General features: G+C 39.5%; 1 long non-coding RNA gene across 2 annotated transcripts in view; it reads left to right on the top strand.

Annotated features, from left to right (window-relative positions):
- Positions 1-17890, top strand: part of LOC139565775 (uncharacterized) — a 45075-nt gene that overhangs the window by 13282 nt on the left and 13903 nt on the right. For both annotated transcript variants that reach the window (XR_011672975.1, XR_011672974.1), the window contains exon 3: positions 14916-15043. This is a non-coding gene — a long non-coding RNA (uncharacterized lncRNA). The remainder of the gene's footprint in view (positions 1-14915; positions 15044-17890) is intronic.

Here is a 17890-nt window from a genome sequence, read left to right as displayed (position 1 = left end):
TACCTTTGGCAGGAGGTAAGGAAGTGCAGCTCAGTTTCCACCTCATTTTGTGGGCAATGGGCGCATAGCCTTTCTTCTCTCGAGAGCCAGGTCTGCCTATGGCGGCCTCTCTCAATAACAAGGCTATGCTCACTGAGTCTCTACATCTTGCTCTCTCGCTCTATCACTCTCTCTCCCCTATTTCTTGTCCCTCTCTTCTTTCTGTCTGAGACTCAGTCCTTATCGCCTCATCATCCTTTTTCTCCTTTCTCCCCTCTCTCGCCCCCCCTCCTTTTCTTTCTCTACTCCTTCCTCTCTCCCCCCTTGATGGTTCTATCAGGGTCATGTGGCTGTTTGTTGCAGGTGTTCTACAGATGTGACTGACTCAGCACTACAGATCCCTGTCCATCATTAAATCCCTACTGCTGGAAATGTACACAAATGTGTTGGAAATGAACATCATTGTATTAACATTGTATTGTATTTTATACACATTTTCATCAAGTTTATGTAGTAAATACATTTTCAGTTTTCAGTTTATTGCAAGTTTTTTGCAACTAGCAGTTTGCAAGTTTATTACAATTATATTGAACATTTATTTGAAGTTGAAAACAGTGGAAGTAAATTAATTACATTTAGAAGAATTATATCAAATTTAAACTCTGTTTGCTAACTAAGAGAGAGTTCCTTAGACAGACTTAGCTGGTCAGATGGGTGTGTGTATATATAAAGTCATGGAGGAGAATTAATGAAAGTGGATGGTCCCTCTGCTCGGTGCCAGACGGCTTGAGCTGGAGGAGTGAACCATGTGACTGTGAACCAGCTCCTGGGAGGCTAGGGGTGCGTCCCAAATAGCACTATATTCCCTATTTAGTGCACTACTTTTGACCAGAGCACTATGGGCCCTGGACAAAAGTAGTGCACTATAGGGAATAGGGTGCCATTTGGGATACAGACTGGGCCTTTGAGTCCCCAGTCTGGAGCTGCACTGCGGGCCGGGCACCAGCGTTGCTGCTGCATTGTTGGCAGGCCCTCGTTTGAATAGGCCTTTAGTGTTTCTGTGTGAGCAAGTCAGCGCCATTTGCATTTGTTCCAGTCACAAAGGTTTACAGGTCAATAGGGACTGCCTGGAAGAAAACTAACATGCCAAGGAACTCGTTGGGACTCTTTATATTCTTTTTTTTTACCCTCTGTGGTGTGTTCAGGCATGGCTCTTCTGCCCTTATTTTGTGTGTGTATTCTTTTTGTGTGTGTGTGAAAAAATTGACATATTTAGTGACATTTGCAATACGGGAATGGGAAGGGGGCCCATGGTAATCCTGAAGCAGTATTTACAAAAGTTAAATTAACATACATTTTACAGTGTTCTGTTTGTATAAGAGACATATGAGCAGAGGGAGGGGCTCTGTGCATGGACATGTATGTGTTGTGTAGATAAGCATCTTAATACGTTTACCTACCACCACCACACCCTCCGTGGTATATGCGGAACTATTGATGCTGTAAACCTCATTTCCTGAGCCTGCGATTATTGTTTTATTACAATTTATAGAATAACAGCAAACAATGGTGGGCAATTTGAGGTAACTCATTCCTCCAAAATGGATTTGCCACAACATGATGAATGTTATTATGCTTATTAAAGACTAGGAGGAACTTATTACAAAACAATTAGCTCAAATATCACCACTGACATTTAGACTTAGTATTTTATAGCAATATCCCAGCAAAGTATGTAGTGAGAACATTAGCCTACTGTTGATTTTGGAAGCACTATCTGTGAAATAGACGTATTTTTGAATATACAACCCTTTTGAGGATATTTTACTAGTATGAATTAGGGTTAGAGTCATTATATTTTAAACCAGGAATACAAAGCTTAATCCATATCCGTAAATTGTTCCTTATGTGTTTTATGTGTGGCCACAGGAAGTGTGTGTGTGTGTGTGTGTGTGTGTGTGTGTGTGTGTGTGTGTGTGTGTGTGTGTGTGTGTGTGTGTGTGTGTGTGTGTGTGTGTGTGTGTGTGTGTCTGTGTCTGTGTCTGTGTCTGTGTGTCTGTTTCTCTGTTTCTCCAGTCAGAGGGGTAGACAGACAGACGCAGACCTGGCATGCATCCCATGGCCGACCTGCGTTATGTGAAACACAGCACACAAAGGAGGCTCCTTTATCTGTATGCACCCAACATAGGGGACCTTTTGTTGCCGGTGGCGCGCACATGACTGTTAGCGTTTTAACTCCTTTGAGCCGCCCCACCTCATTGAAAAGACGGTGTAGACTGGTGTGTATTCATGGATGACAAGGGAAGAAAAGAGAAAACAGCATACTAAATAATTAATCTTTCGTCTCTCTGTTTCATACATTTTCTTCAATTTGCAAGAGGCTGCATGTCTCACCGGAGAAAGCATCGGAGTGATCGAAACAGCGCCCCTCTGTATGTGTAGCGGATCTATCTGATGCTGTCTGGTCAGAAAAAGTAAGACATTGTTGCCGCCCATAGCATTGAATGCAAGGGAAGCCAGCGAGCATTTGGCCTCCCTTGATTAAAAAAAAGTATAAAATATTAGCCAATCAGCTAAACTGAGTGAGCTCAGATGTGAATGGTTCTGGTGCACCAAAAAAAGTGTCAAGGGAAAACAGTTTGGATTTGGCTTCAGACCAATCACATCACAAGCCAAACTTGAATTGTTGCATCTCGTGGTGTTGTTGTCTTCCGGTGGCTAGCTAGCTAGCTAAAATCATCCCTTTCCTAAATTAGCCATCAATGGAGATAGGGATTTGGACTTGTGGTTTTACCTAATTCTCCATACTGGCCAATCATTTTAATGTATATTCTAATCTAACCATAAATTCATACATTGTGCCCCTGGCCTGAGGAAATAGTATGGAAATAGTATGCTAATGTTAACTAATGTTATGCTAAGGTTTACTAGCTGGCCTGGCATATCGTTGCCCATGAAAGGAAGTTAGGCTAGCGAGCAATTATTTTAGCCAGGTAGTATAGAACAACAAAAACTAAAAGCGTGTACTGTATGACATAGTTATAGAACATTTAGGCATGAAAGAGTAGGATGACGTTGGTGTTTCTCTGCAAGTAGGGTGAGTCACGCATGCACGCACACGCACACGCACACGCACACGCACACGCACACACACACACACACACACGCACACACACACACACACACACACACAAATCAGTACCATTGACAGCTACATCATATTTAGCTTACGTTGATAGGACTAAATAGTTTTTGGTATCTTTTAGTGTTCGCTGTATTAGACTAAGGTGATTAGATGATGTTGAAGTTGAAATGGTGCTGGAATAGTGGATCGAGCTCCTGTTTTCTTTGTGACTTGCGGTAACACTCTGTGGTTCTAAATAAATAGTTGTTTAATAGTTTGCTGCATGCAATATGTTTTGTGAACTTCACAGGAAAGATGTTGCTCTCCGGTTTTGTAATGAAACAAATGTGTTGTTGAATTTATTCTGCCACTGTGTCTGTCTTCTTATTGTCTCAGCCTTAGGCCTATATATCACGGTGTCAAGCCATTAACAGGTTATAGAGCAAACAGTGCAATTATCACAACACATAGGTTGTAATATGGCTTTTTCCCCCCTGGATTTTACCAACGCACCGCTAGTGGGTATAGACTACAGTTACATCATCAAAACAAATCATTTATGTAGAAAGTTCATTAGGATACTAATTTAAAGCAAAAACCAAGACCGTTTATATCTTATGTTTGTAAAAACGTGCTGAGCTACAATCAGAATCATGACTCCAACAGTATAGCGTTCTCAAAAACAAAACAAAAATGCTATATCATTATGCACCACTTCAGTAGGAAACATTTACATTTGAACATAATAGCAAGTAAACAACAAAACATACAACTATTAATTGTAGGCTATTGACTGTTTAATTTGGGGTTAAATTGGATCAGTATTAATTACATTTAATCAGAAGAAATTAAACAAAAACATTTAAATATTTGTATATATTTTAAATGCATATGTACGTTTATCCATGTGAATTGTATGTATACATTACACATATACTGTACAATAGATACAGAGGACCAGGTGGAATAAGTGAGATACTACAGAAAATAAAATAAATGAATCCTATCGTTTAATGTTTTAGTCATTCTAATTACAGTGTTAATTTGCCTCAAGCTAAAAGTATAACTATTAGAATTGCTTATTGGCAGAAATGAGATGCTTGATTCCCATAGGGTGATCTCTCACTAAAATACAATTATAGACAAATAACTAATATACTACAGAAAGACTAGATGGTGTCCACAGACACTTTGACCTATTTGCACTCTTTCATTTTTCAATTTTAGGATATGCCCTTGACTAGCTAGGTAAGTCATGAAAATATTACACACTTTTAAAGAAATGGCAATGCTATTATGAGCAACACATGCATTGTGCTTAGCTGTATTTGTCTTGACAAACAAATATCATCAACCCATTATATAGAAAGTGACATTGAATGTACGCTTTGAGTACATCAAATCTATATACTTTTGTTACAACATATTACTCTCTCAAATATGGTTTACCACAATCCCATTTATTTATAATCTATACCCTTGAAGAATACTTAGCTGGGTCTTCAAACCCACTTTAGCAACCACATATACATAGATTGACTATATCATATAATATACATAAAGGAGAGAAAAGTTTCCATTGAAATTTGAATAGGTATATGAATTAGAGCCCTACGCTTCGGATTTGGCTACCCCAGAACGTGGGTGTGGGTCGAGTTTATATCTATTGGCCTATTTGAAAAATGCTTCCTTCCTTCCTTCTTTGAGGTAATCAATGACATAACACAAGTTGGATTAAGTGGGATAAATTCAAGTTAGGATACAGTTACTAGCTTTCACCAATCCAGTCATTGCCTTAGTCATGATGTAAGATCAGTTATTACTTCAAGGAAAAGATGAAGGAAGGAAGGAAGGAAGGAAAGGAAAGGAGGGAAATAAAGATGCATTTTTTAAATTAGTCAATAAGGGCCCATGTCTCTCTCTGAGCTCCCCTGGGTAGTTCTGGTGTGTAGTACTGGTCGGGGGCGTAAGGTGTGGAGGGCTCGACTGGGTCGATTCCTCTCCTCACAGGCCTGTCCTCGCCGGAAGAGCCATGACGTGGCACCTGCCAGAACCAACGGCCGGCATGAGTCTTTAAGAGGGACAACCGAGAGAACTTCTCCCCTAGACCCGCCAGCCTGGCTTGCACACAATGTACTAAAAGAGGAAGAAATCATTGCTGTTTTTCTGGTGCTTTTTTCGAGACTCGAGGTTGACCGAGAGAAGATATAAGCCCAGTAAGAATTGCAGGTAACAAAGATATGGGTTTGTGGGTGTATGTTTTCAGATTGTACAAGACTGATTAGTTCAAATTAGTTCAATTTGATGGAAGTGGGTTAAAACAATTCCCTTGTGTGGAGTTCGTTACTGTTTCTGCTATAATTGACAATGTATTAGCTATCCCTTTCGGTTAATCACAGGTTCCAAATACTATGAGTGACAATATATAACAAATCATGAATCTCTCAAGTGTTTTACCTTGACACAAGTAATTCAGAGGTAGTTCAGATAAATTCTTGTAATTTTTGCTATCTTACAATATTATGCTTGTATCAACATGAAATGTGGACTCATGATAATGAGCAATTTCATCTTAGGTCCTCCATGAAGCATTACTAAAAAATCAAAGCTGCACATCTTTGATGTGATGGGTAAGGTTTTTCTTTTGTTCATGTCCGTGAGATAGACAATTTGCTTTCCTAATTTAAAAGTGAATACGAGTGTAAGTGTTTTGTGCTAATGAAACACTAACTGGAAAATAATGTAAAATGGTAGTCACATGGTTAAATTGAAAGTATTGGCCGAGATCTAAGAGACGATCTGCGAGGAGACCAATAGTAATGTTGTTTGGATCAGTCTGCCTGGTTAAAGTGTGGCAGTCCTGTCCTGGACACTTCCTGTATTTCCAGCTCAGAGCAGTTCAGTTCTGTCCCAGCCTCTACCGTAGCAGCTGAGTGAGCTTTTAAAGGTGAGTTGTTTAATGATTATCAAAGAGAGAGGACTGAATCCCAAAGAAGTTATACATTTCACTTTTTGTACTTACCTTTTTTAGTATGAGGTTTTAGTCTCAAGCTATTGTTTTCTTTCAAGATCATTTATTTCTTATTGCTAAAATCGCCTTTAAGTCATTCACCATAGATTTTTTTTCACCATCGTCCATTGTTTGATCTTCAAAGTACAAAAAATAAATGAAACAACAGACACAACATTATTTATTTTAACTTGTAGTGAACAAAACATAATGCAACTATTTGATATTAGAATTGTGTTGCTTAAAAGTGATAAAATAGTACAAATTATTATAGAATATACGTATATGGTATTCCGGCACCACCAAAACTCTTTTGGTCAGTGTTCACAGATTTTCAATTTACTATAGTAATGTTCAGTAAAAAACGAAGAGCAGAAGTTGACTCATAAGTTTTTGAAAGTGACATAAAAAATAAAACAGCAGTTTAGAAGATTTTGAAACCAAATAATTGAAAAGAATGTAATGAATAACTCTAGCATCTATGTAAGACGCTATATCATTTGAGTTTGAGTTTATTTTGTAAAAACTGTCAAATATACTTTTTTATTTATGTTGTTTATTCTTCTTCACTTTAAATAGTGCTAACAAATTTTATGAATTATACGTTTTATTAAACCCATTTACACACGTATGCCATTTTTTTTTTTGTCTCCACCTACTTACAACTTCTTTATATCCAGTGTGTATATCACATGTTTGTATATACCTTTTAAGTTATAAAATACATGTCTAACCTTGCATAATTAAATACATTCAAATAATAAAGATGTATAATATGGTATACATTTTTGTTCCTAAATGGTAGTTTACGTAAGCTATAGTGTTGAAAATAAGCCATTTAAGGTAATACAGTTATATTTGCCTCAAACATATTTGTATCTTTCTAATATCATGATCAGACTTAGATTTTTTTTTTCTGAAACCAATAAATGTAAGACTTTGTTTTCCCACTTAGGAAAAACAACATTAGTTAATTAAAAGTTAGCACTTCACCCCTGGTATAACACGGGTAGACATCAGATCAATTTCACTTCACATTACAGAATGTGTTAAGGAAAAACTTTTACCATTCACATTTCATGCATCATTTTCTGATCTTAGATTTTTCTATCTAAATTAAACCAAAACATCTTAGGTTGTATCAACCAACATATAGAGTAAATACTACAGCATTTTGGATATTTTTAAGTACAAAAATGCATTATTGCTAAAAGCTTTTGGCAAATGAATATATATATAAATATGATTCATATAATATCGTATTTCTTTATTTTTTATTTTCTAATAACTTGAACAAATAATGTTATTTAATTTGGTAATGTATTTCTGGAGAACAGCATATCCTCTTAGGCTATATTTAATCATATTTTTCTCTCTAATTTACCTCTAGCTTATCAGCCATCTAAATCCATAGGTGCCCATTTACCTGTCCAATCTGAATGAGTTATACAATATGTTTATCCGTGAAATACTCTTATGTTAATCATTATTCGTATTTGATATGATTCACCAACGTTAGGAGTGGAATTCTTTCAAGCCTTCCCTCTTATCACTCTTGAGACATAATAAAATGAATAATTTGACCTTTAAAACAATACATGTCTTCATTCATCCTTAGCCTCTTGAAAAAGCAATACTAAAGGCAACAAATATATATATGTTAAAATTGTCATATTCTAGTTTATTTTCTTTCATATATTGATGTAAAATATTTGCATTCTTCCCCAGACAAATATTTTACATTGATTGCAAATAATATAATTATTAATATGTTAGTTAGAACTATTTGCCTTTTCAATTGGAATGGACAGAGTTAACCTTAACCCTACTCAAACACGAGGAAACTGTAGAAAACTGATGTTCAGAAAATACTTAACTTCGTCTTTGGTATATTTGGTATATTTATAAAAAAAGATATCAGGATATACTTCTTTAGATCTCTTATCTGAATTTGTTTAGGTGAATCAGCAATCTGTATTGCTACTTCACTAGTATCCATGTTGTCTCTGTCCTCCATTTTGATTTTTCAGTTCTGTGTTCCACCTGTTGATAACGAGACTGTTTGTATCGATGCCTGAACACTTCATAATTATAACATTTTGGTTTTTAATTCTGTTTAATCTAATGCATTTACTTTATAACATAACATTTTCAATAAGAATACCATTTAATTGGTTGTATACCTGCCAATATCGAGGCTGTATTCTCTGATGGCTTTCTGTTCTCTGAGGTATAACATTTGGCATCTAATAATTTAAACTGTCAATCTGTTTTTGAACTTCAGAGGTTTTCTATAGAAATACAAATCTTGAATTTGTAAACAGTTCAATCAATCAATCAAATGTGTTTATAAAGCCCTTTTTACATCAGCCAATGTCACAAAGTGCTATACAGAAACAGTTGAAAATATCAGCCATATAGGATCAGCAGTCACACCGGCAAAGCCCTCTCTAGCCTCTTGTAAGTGACCTGTCGCCCCTAAATGGCTGCCGGAGGTCAGGGAGGTTAACAGAGACTGATGTTACTAGTCCCCTGAGTGACATCCCTGAGGAGATGGGCCCCTTACGGCCCCTTAATCCCTATTAGTCCCCTGTGTTAGTGATCTTAACCTTCTCTGAGCCAACACCATGCTACCTTGTCAATGGGGCCTGGCCGGCTCCCGGCTTAACACTTCTGACCTCAGGGGTCTCGCCCTTTGTTCCCGTAGCAACATCGGGTCACCCCAGGGGTCAGGGGTGTAATCGAGAAGTTGTATGGACACGTGTGCTTGAGGGGCCCCACCATAGACCACCAAGTAGAGGTGGTGGTTGGCGGGCAGTACTTCTGTCTGGTCAGTACTTCTGTCTGGGTAGCAGAGAGAAAGTATCTCTACATTGTATGAGGTAAATAGAAAGGGAGAGCACTCCAATAAATACTCTTCAATAATTTCTTTATTCATTCATTGCACTGCATATATGCGATTCACAGCCCATTCTCTTATGGAATACGCCAGGAGATGCCCATTCTCAAGTCCCCCGATTACCTTTGGACCTGGCGAATTGTGGAAGCTATACTGTCCACTAGGTGCAACGTGAGCGCCTATTACATCTAGTAGACTTGCTTCTTGCTAGGGCGCTGTGGATGGGGATGGTGGATGGTGGATGGGCTCCGAGGGTTGTGTGCGGGAATTTATGCATAAACTTATGTTTAACCTTATCCATAACCATTTGGAATGAATGCCTAAACGTACGTTTTAGTTTCACTTTTGAGGCGTTTGAATGACAGTTAAGATACGGCACCAAATGGCGAAATTAAAACGTCAAGCCATGGTGTAATTCTGTTACTGCAGTTACGCCACAGGTTGGCGTTTTATTTGGAGATTGGGTTGGCGATTCAGCCTCAGTCTTCTTCAGCGTGTGGTGTCAATGAGATGAATACATTACATTTGTCATGGACAAGTATACAATAAAGGGTATGGTCTTATTTACCCTACAAATGAATTTGATATATATTATATGTGACACAAAGCAGTGTACTATGTATTTACAGTGTTATTATTACAGGTATTGGGTAGCTTACATACCCTGCAGCATAACTCCCATTCTCCAACTGTTTGTAATTACTTTGCTTCAGTGTATTTATTTAATTGTTAACTAGACACTACAGCTAATAAAAAGACAACATTACCTCTGGGACCCCCCCCCCAAAAAAAAATATTTTTGTACTTTGATGTAATTTAAGCTTTAAAGCTCCGTTTGGCTCTTTGCAAAATAATATGCACATTCTAGCTGTCAAGTACAGTAGGATAAACTAAGCCAGATATATTTGTTCTGGTAAAGTCAGTCCCCAATCACCATAATGCCATAATCTTTGAATTACATTTTTTCTTTATTTGTGTGTTTCAATATCATAGTTATTTTTGTGAACTTTGGATATGGTACCCAAAACTGCTGTATTTGTCACTAAAAGTTTTTGTTTGATATATCAGGTACGTATTACTTACTTGTTACAAAAATTCCCAACAGTCTTTTTACATTAAGTAATTATTATGCTGTGAATCATTTTTGTTTTGTTCTCTTATGAGTGTCTGTGGTGATTGAGGTGATGATTGAAGAAGCAGCCATTTTTTTTGTGATTAAATATTTTCCCTTACGAGTTGCCAAGTCATACTCTCTGGATAGTTGGGCAACAATATGATTTGTAGATGTGTGGGAAAGGATAATATAGCCTTACTTGATTAGTATTTTTTTTAATAAACAAGGAACCTTATTTTGGCATGCTTTGACAGATAGTAAAGCTCATCCGATGACATGTAACTCCATCAGAATGCTGAATTCTGATGGAGTTACATGTCTGGTCACAATTTAACAAAAAAGCATGTACTGTTTAAAGACAACAAATATTCATTGTTTTACTAAATTGCTTTGAAAGTATGTGCATGATGAAACACACAATACAGCTTTGATTTAGAAATCTACAGCTAGATGAAGTGCGTCAATAAAGTGCCGTGCTACAGCTGACGGTTGTACAACTCCTAAAGAAGGTGTCATAAAGAGGTTGTTAATATTGGAGTTTGATCAATGGCAGACGTACACAGGCAACTCAGAGCTCTCTGAGAGGGGTGAGGCCTTAGAGAGGCTCACAGTGTCAGGTCTTGGCAGCCTACCCAAAACCAGAACTGTATCCTCGAATGAACTTTCCACAACAGCCCTGCCAAGTTTTTTGAATTCCTGCTACATGTAAAATTGTAAACAACAGAAGTCTCTCTTCAGACTAGAGTAGTGAAATGGGCCTGATAGTCAGAATGGAACAAAACGAATAAGTGACAAAGAGTATACTTTTGCTTATCTTAGTATTTGATCTATGTACTTTGTGCAATGCGGTTTTTCGTCTTGAGGAGTAGCGATTGGCTAAAGAGGTGGCGAGATGTGACGTAGTAGGTTTAACCTCATGTTTGTACTGTAGATGCCCCATCAGCTTTTTTCATAAGAAAACATGGGAGAAATATAGTTTAATTTAGCATATTCAACTGTACCGACTCCATCGTTAATGTTTCTCGACAACTCCTATGTAAACTGGATTACACGCGTTTCTGAATATGGAAATATTTATATTTTATTATATACTGGGTCATTGCAGAATGGGTAGAGTTAATGCTGAGAGTAGCCCAGATTTTAGTTCTGGGCTGGAGTGTGTTCTGTCTCCGTCCCACCTCCATGGCAGGCGCGCACACACACACACACACACACACACACACACACACACACACACACACACACACACACACACACACACACACACACACACACACACACACACACACACACACACACACACACTGGGATAGAGCCAAAGCAGCCATGTTAGCTCCATCTTCTTTTTTAATCACCATTTAAAAATATATATATACACAAGGAGAAAACCAGGAAAAAATAGATCCCAAACCTTCATTTTAATGCATGCAATCCTTCTTAATCTCATGTAGCTAATGTACCAAAAAGGAGAGAAATTAAATTGCTTAGCGCTCCACTTTTTCTCTCATTTGTGCTCCTGCTACTTCAGGGAGAAGGGAGAGCTTCTGGGAGCTCTTGGTTTTTAGCGAATGCGAGGGGGACGGTAGCCTAAAGAGACAGGAAGTTGTTATAAAATAGCCTATCTGTCACAAACGTCCAAAGACCCTTGCTGTGGTTGCAAGCAGCCAGGCCAGAGAAAGTGTAGTAGTGTGTGTGTGTGCTAGTAGGGTTTGGGGAAACTGGCAATAATGTTTCATATTTAGATGATCTGTTACATGAATGATATGCCACATATTTGCGTGCGGCAACAAGGACTATCTCTTTACAGAGGGATTAAGACATGGTTTGTATGATAGATACTTATGGTTCAGTGAGATGAGATGTGTGGGTATGCGCAAGTGTGTGTAGGATGTGATCATCAGGAGAGTCCATTTTTATCATGCACCCCTAAATCGAAGACACCCGTCCGCCTCTTACCCTCCCTGTGGATCGGATTTACTAGTGCAGCCATCTGCATCGTCACTGTGAATGTGAGGAGGATCTCGCGGTGCACTAAGCTTTGTGTGTGCGTGTGTATGTTGTGTGTGTATATAAATCACAGCCAATGCTTTACTGCTTCTCCAGCCTGCAGCCTCGGTGAAGCAGTCTCACCCTAGAGGCTTATCTGGGTTTCGACTCCTTGTCAAAATACTTGCAGGGGCCGAGCGCTTTTTTAACAAAAAAAAGTGCCCAAGGTGGGGTGGATAGGGAGTCGACACTGCTGCAGTCACACTCTAAGTTGTCTGTAAAGGTGTTAATAAATGTTTTTTCATTGTGATCAGCCTCAAACCTCCCCCCATTTTTATAAGAATGGATTCGTCCGTCTCTGAAAAGGCTCCAAAACGTGCCTTTTGTCAGAGCTGTAGCTGCATGGTTGTGGAACAGATTTAGTATGAAGTTTGTTTTAATCATGCACTAGATGTGTGTAGGGCCCTGGAATTATGATTGGCGACTGTGTGTGTGTGCTATGGGAGTAGTTTGTCATTCTTCCACCCTATTGATCATCTCTCTTGCTCTCACACAAGCGTTGTGTCGAACGTGTGATAAAAATGCGTCTTCTTCACTTACTTCGATGCGTCCCTATTTCATCATCAGCTGAGCTCCATCTCCTCCACTCACAGCTCTTTATTTCTCTCTCTCTCTCTCTCTCTCTCTCTCTCTCTCTCTCTCTCTCTCTCTCTCTCTCTCTCTCTCTCTCTCTCTCTCTCTCTCTCTCTCTCTCTCTCTCTCTCTCTCTCTCTCTCTCTCTCTCTCTCTCTCTCTCTCTCTCTCTCTCTCTCTCTCTCTCTCTCTCTCTCTCTCTCTCTCTCTCTCTCTCTCTCTCTCTCTCTCTCTCTCTCTCTCTCTCTCTCTCTCTCTCTCTCTCTCTCTCTCTCTCTTCATCCGCCTCACTCTCCCAGTCCCGGCCACATGCAAGAGGGAGACTAGCGATATGAAAAAAGGGAAAAGCGTCTGCTGCTATTTCTAAAGCTAGATCCTCCCCTTCAGAGCGACTGTGCCAGGAGGAGGAGGGCTTTTACTACTCTGGGGAGTTTAACCCTCTGCCTCTATCTCTCAGCTCTGCAAGCAAGTCCAGCTACTAAATACCCTGCAACAAGTAGCTTTTGGGCCTCCGCCGTTTGACTTTAGGTTTGGTTTCCCTTTTGAAAACGTTTGTGGACTTTTTTCCTGCAGCAGATTCCATACTTTTGTATATTATTTTGAGTTATTGTACATTGCGCTTGGATAATTGTGTTGGTAGCTACTGCTTTTAACGTACTCCACGGTGTGTTGCATTGCCTGTTCGCCATGTCGTCCCTCTTTGGAAGATCAGGATGTGCTTCTTCATGCTGAAGATGAAGATGTCACGTTCCTGACCTGTTTTCTTTTGTCTTGTATTTATTTAGTTGGTCAGGGCGTGAGTTGGGTGGGTTTGTCTATGTGTGATTTTCTATGTTGGGATTTTGTGTTCGGCCTGGTATGATTCTCAATCAGAGGCAGCTGTCAATCGTTGTCCCTGATTGAGAATCATACTAAGGCAGCCGGGGTTTCACGTGTGTTTTGTGGGTGTTTGTATCTCGTGTCAGTGTTCGTGCCACACGGGACTGTTTTTGGTTTTGTCACGTTTGTTGTTTTTTTGTATTTGTAAGTGTTCAGTTTCGTTTTGATTAAATCAATATGAGCACTAACAACTCTGCGTTTTGGTCCGACCCTTACTCCTTCTCCTCATCCGAGGAGGAGGAATTAGACAGCCGTTACAATGGCTGTGTTTTCGGCGACCGCTGTGCATCTGTGGTGGCAATAGCTCGTTTAGTGTCTTGTCACGTCGCTTTGCCTTTTCTGCCTATTTTGTTTCTCACGAAGAAAAAAATCACACACACACATACTCCTAGACTTTTTCACCCCTCTTACCATTTATTTCCCCCTCTCCCTTTCTCTCCCAATTCCTCTTTCTTTCGTCCTTTCCAACTTTCTCTCTCTAGCTCTCCCAGTCTCTCTCTCTCCCTCTCTTCCTCTCTCCTTCCTGTGAAAGGGGAGTAGGAGGGCGGTGCAGCAGTGGCGGAGGGTTTTTTGGGACAGGTGCCAATTTCAAACAAAAGACATAAAAAGGCAATGAGTGAGAGGCCTCCAACGAAATAAAAAAACACAAGAAGTGATTTGTAGTGATCGTGTACTGTATGCGCGTCTGTGTGTGTGTGTGTGTGTACGTGCATGTGTGTGTGTGTGTGTGTGTGTGTGTGTGTATGTGTGCAAAAACAAACTCTTGCAGGATTTCCTGAGCACCCGATTGAGTGAGCGAGCGGAGATTTAGAATTCTCTCTCTCACTGTCTTGTGGAGGCATTTGAGTTTCGGACTCGGAGGGAGGGGTGGTGGGTGAAAAGGGAAGGGGTCCTCCTTTTTGGTTGCTGCTGCTGAATTATTCACATTCCTGGGCCAACCAACCCAAGGCAGAGACGGGACTGGCTGACTGGCTGTAGCTGCTGCCTTTAGCAATCATCCGACATGCAGCTTGTCTGTTTGCTAACATTCCTCATTCAAATACTTTTTAACTGCCAGACGGGGATGACCATGCGCCTCCCAGGCACGAACATGGCCTCTTGTGGCGCAGCCCGGTGATAGACCGAGACAGACTAAGGGGTGGCAGACAGGAAGACAGCCCAGATATGATTCACTTAGCTGGGGTAAAGGCAGCTCCCTGTCACCCTTCTCTGGTTCTCACCGGGAGTCTGAATCTAACTAACTAACTGGCTGACTGACTGTGGCTGCCCTCTGTCTTGTCCCTCTCTACAGGATAACTACATTATGGTTCTGGATCTACTACCCTGGTGGAAAATAAGGCCTGTCTGGATTTCAACATCCTGGATTTCGCATCCTTAGTTGGTGTGTGCTGCTGACTGTCTACCCATGTCCGATTTGAGGTAAGTGGTACATTTCTAAGTGTGCTTCCTTGCGTGAATGTGTGTAAACTAGTCTGTTTAAACCACACATGGAAGTGCACATTATTTTAATATTGTTTATTTTTAGTTTAAGGATCTCAGACTCATGCAATGCAGAGATTGACTTCTCAATAATACACTATATAGATAAACATCAGTAACAATAACATACCACGTCCCCAAACAATCCAGCATTTTGATGTTGCCAGTTTGTATTTCGATGAAGAAACTGCCAATGTAGTTTCCGATGTAGTTATAGTTCCTGCTTCCCTCATGGCTGTGTTTGCAATGGTCAGTGTTTGGGGTCAAAAGCGGGGGACAGTTTTTGAGGGACCAGAGCTGAGTGTGGTTGCTGTAGTTTTGGGAGACATGCCAAAGCATGGTAGCAGGGCTGTGACTCTCTCCCAGAGTGGCTTTTCAGTTAACTACTGCAGCTAAGAGAAAGCCATCAGAACGTGTAAATCCAAAAGATTGTTGTCTTATTCTTAATTCAAGCGCTTACAGATATTGGTCGATTTTATTTTGTTTTTCATCCGTAAATGCGGAAGATAATCAAAACAGTCACATGATGGTTTAATTGTTTATATCAATGTCTTTTTATACTGTGCAAGTCAGTTTCCATTTTTCAACAAATGTTTAATTTAACTTTAATCGACAAACAATATATTATTTTCTCAAGTGTATTTGCTCAAGTGGTCTGCCATGTGACACATTTAATATAGCAACATTTATATGTATAAAATTCGGTTTATATAATTTCTTAGAAAATATGTCCCTTTCAATGTTTTCTCCTATTAAATGGAAGAACAAATTCTGCTGTATGAGTATAGGCTTGAAAAAATAATAGGCCCAAAAATCCATCGATAGTAGTTGTGGTATGTCCAGTGTTGACGCAGATTCTGATAGACCTTCACCAATAGCAGGAGGGTATTTTGATTTAACCAATAGCAGTTGACTTAGAAGTAGGTGAGTCATCACAGATAAAACACACGAGAACGAACATACATTAGATGTCCAATACTCTATTCTTCACCACATAACACTGGAACACTATAAGACTTACAGAACACCGAAATAGATTATGTTTAGGCCTATAACATTTAGCTTTCTTTAACAAATAGAAATGATCCTTCATACGGTAAGATACTAACTCTTATTTTATTATTGTAATGTAGCCCCTCGTAATAAATTGTTGTTTCAATGCCATTAAAAGCAATCATACATTGTCTCGGAATATACCATATTAAAAACTTTATCATAGGTGTTAACTATGGCAAGATGAGGGACAGTGTGTTGGACTAGAGAAGGGTGATGAAGATATGCACGTGTAGGCACAGGGCGTACCCCCTCTGTCTCAGGCTTTTAGAGGCCTAGTGGGAAGGAACGAGCCGAAATCGCAATGTGTTTCCAGAATGTTCTAGAATTTGGCGAGGTGTTCTAGAAACTGGTGAGGCATTCTAGAAGGTGTTATAGTTGTCATTGTACCTTCACCATGACATATCATCCAACACCTAAATACAGAAAGATGATTTTAGGCACGTGTCTACTGTACCATTTCTTACTTCATTTCATCAGCGGGATGTATAGTTTCAAGGTATAGAAAGGAAAGATCGTAAAAGAGGACACAGTGGATCGGCCCTCCAATGTTAGTAATGGCTGGGTATTTATAGTTGTATTGAAGCGCATGTAAGCATAAGATACATTTCAGACATACTGAGCCCATTCCTGGGGTATGCCAAAGGGACTGCTTGTGTAAGCAGACACACACACACACACACACACACACACACACACACATACTGTCACGTAGAGGCAGCAAACACCCAGACACACTCGATGCCATGTGCTCCACAATGGACCCTGGGTTTAACGATGAATGGAGTTCCCACGCCTCTGTAAAGGAGAGGAGGGCACAAACCCCTCCTTTTAGCATTCACATACACAAAAGCAAAATAAATTACACATTTACACGCAAACATACACACTATTTACACACACACTTATACACTTACATGCGATCACACTCAAACACAAACACACTCCACACACTCAGAATGTGAAAGATGTGTAAGAAGAGACACTTAATTACCATATTATGATTTTAGAACCCTATGTTTGTCAATACTCATAAGCAAAATACAATTTAAACATTGACAGAGAGAAGTGCAACACCACTGCATTCGTGAGAGAATTGGTTGATGAGAAACAGAGAATCGAAAGAAATGTAGGCCAGGCTAAATTGCATTCAGACAATTTTTGAAGATGAGGTTGGGTAAGTGTTTGGGCGCACGTTTGTGTGTGAGAGAGAGAGGGACAGACGGAGGGAGGGAGAGAGAGCCAGAGGGAGGTAGAGAGGGGGAGAGGGAGAAATAAATGGTAATAAAGCTGGTTTTGTGGAGGGAATCTAAATGAAGCATTGAAACAAAAGATCTGTCTGCGCTTGGGTTTATGGGAAAATCGAACAGCTTATTCAAGTCCAAAGACTGTGTGTGTGTGTGTGTGTGTGTGTGTGTGTGTGTGTGTGTGTGTGTGTGTGTGTGTGTGTGTGTGTGTGTGTGTGTGTGTGTGTGTGTGTGTGTGTGTGTGTGTGTGTGTGTGTGTGTGTGTGTGTGTGTGTGTGTGTGTGTGACTGAGCCAATAATAATTGTTAAGTCAATTTTTGCATTATTTACATCAATATTTACATTATTCACAGTTATTTAGTTATGGTGGTTTGCATGATAAAATGTCTTATCAATTGTAATGTTTGGGTCAAAATGACAAAAAGTATTGTACTTACAGTTGTTGCCATTATTACATTGGTATAAACATATCCAGACTTCAATCAGT

Source organism: Salvelinus alpinus, chromosome 37, assembly GCF_045679555.1.
Source record: "Salvelinus alpinus chromosome 37, SLU_Salpinus.1, whole genome shotgun sequence".
Taxonomy (NCBI): domain Eukaryota; kingdom Metazoa; phylum Chordata; class Actinopteri; order Salmoniformes; family Salmonidae; genus Salvelinus; species Salvelinus alpinus.
This window is presented reverse-complemented; position numbering and strand designations above follow the sequence as displayed.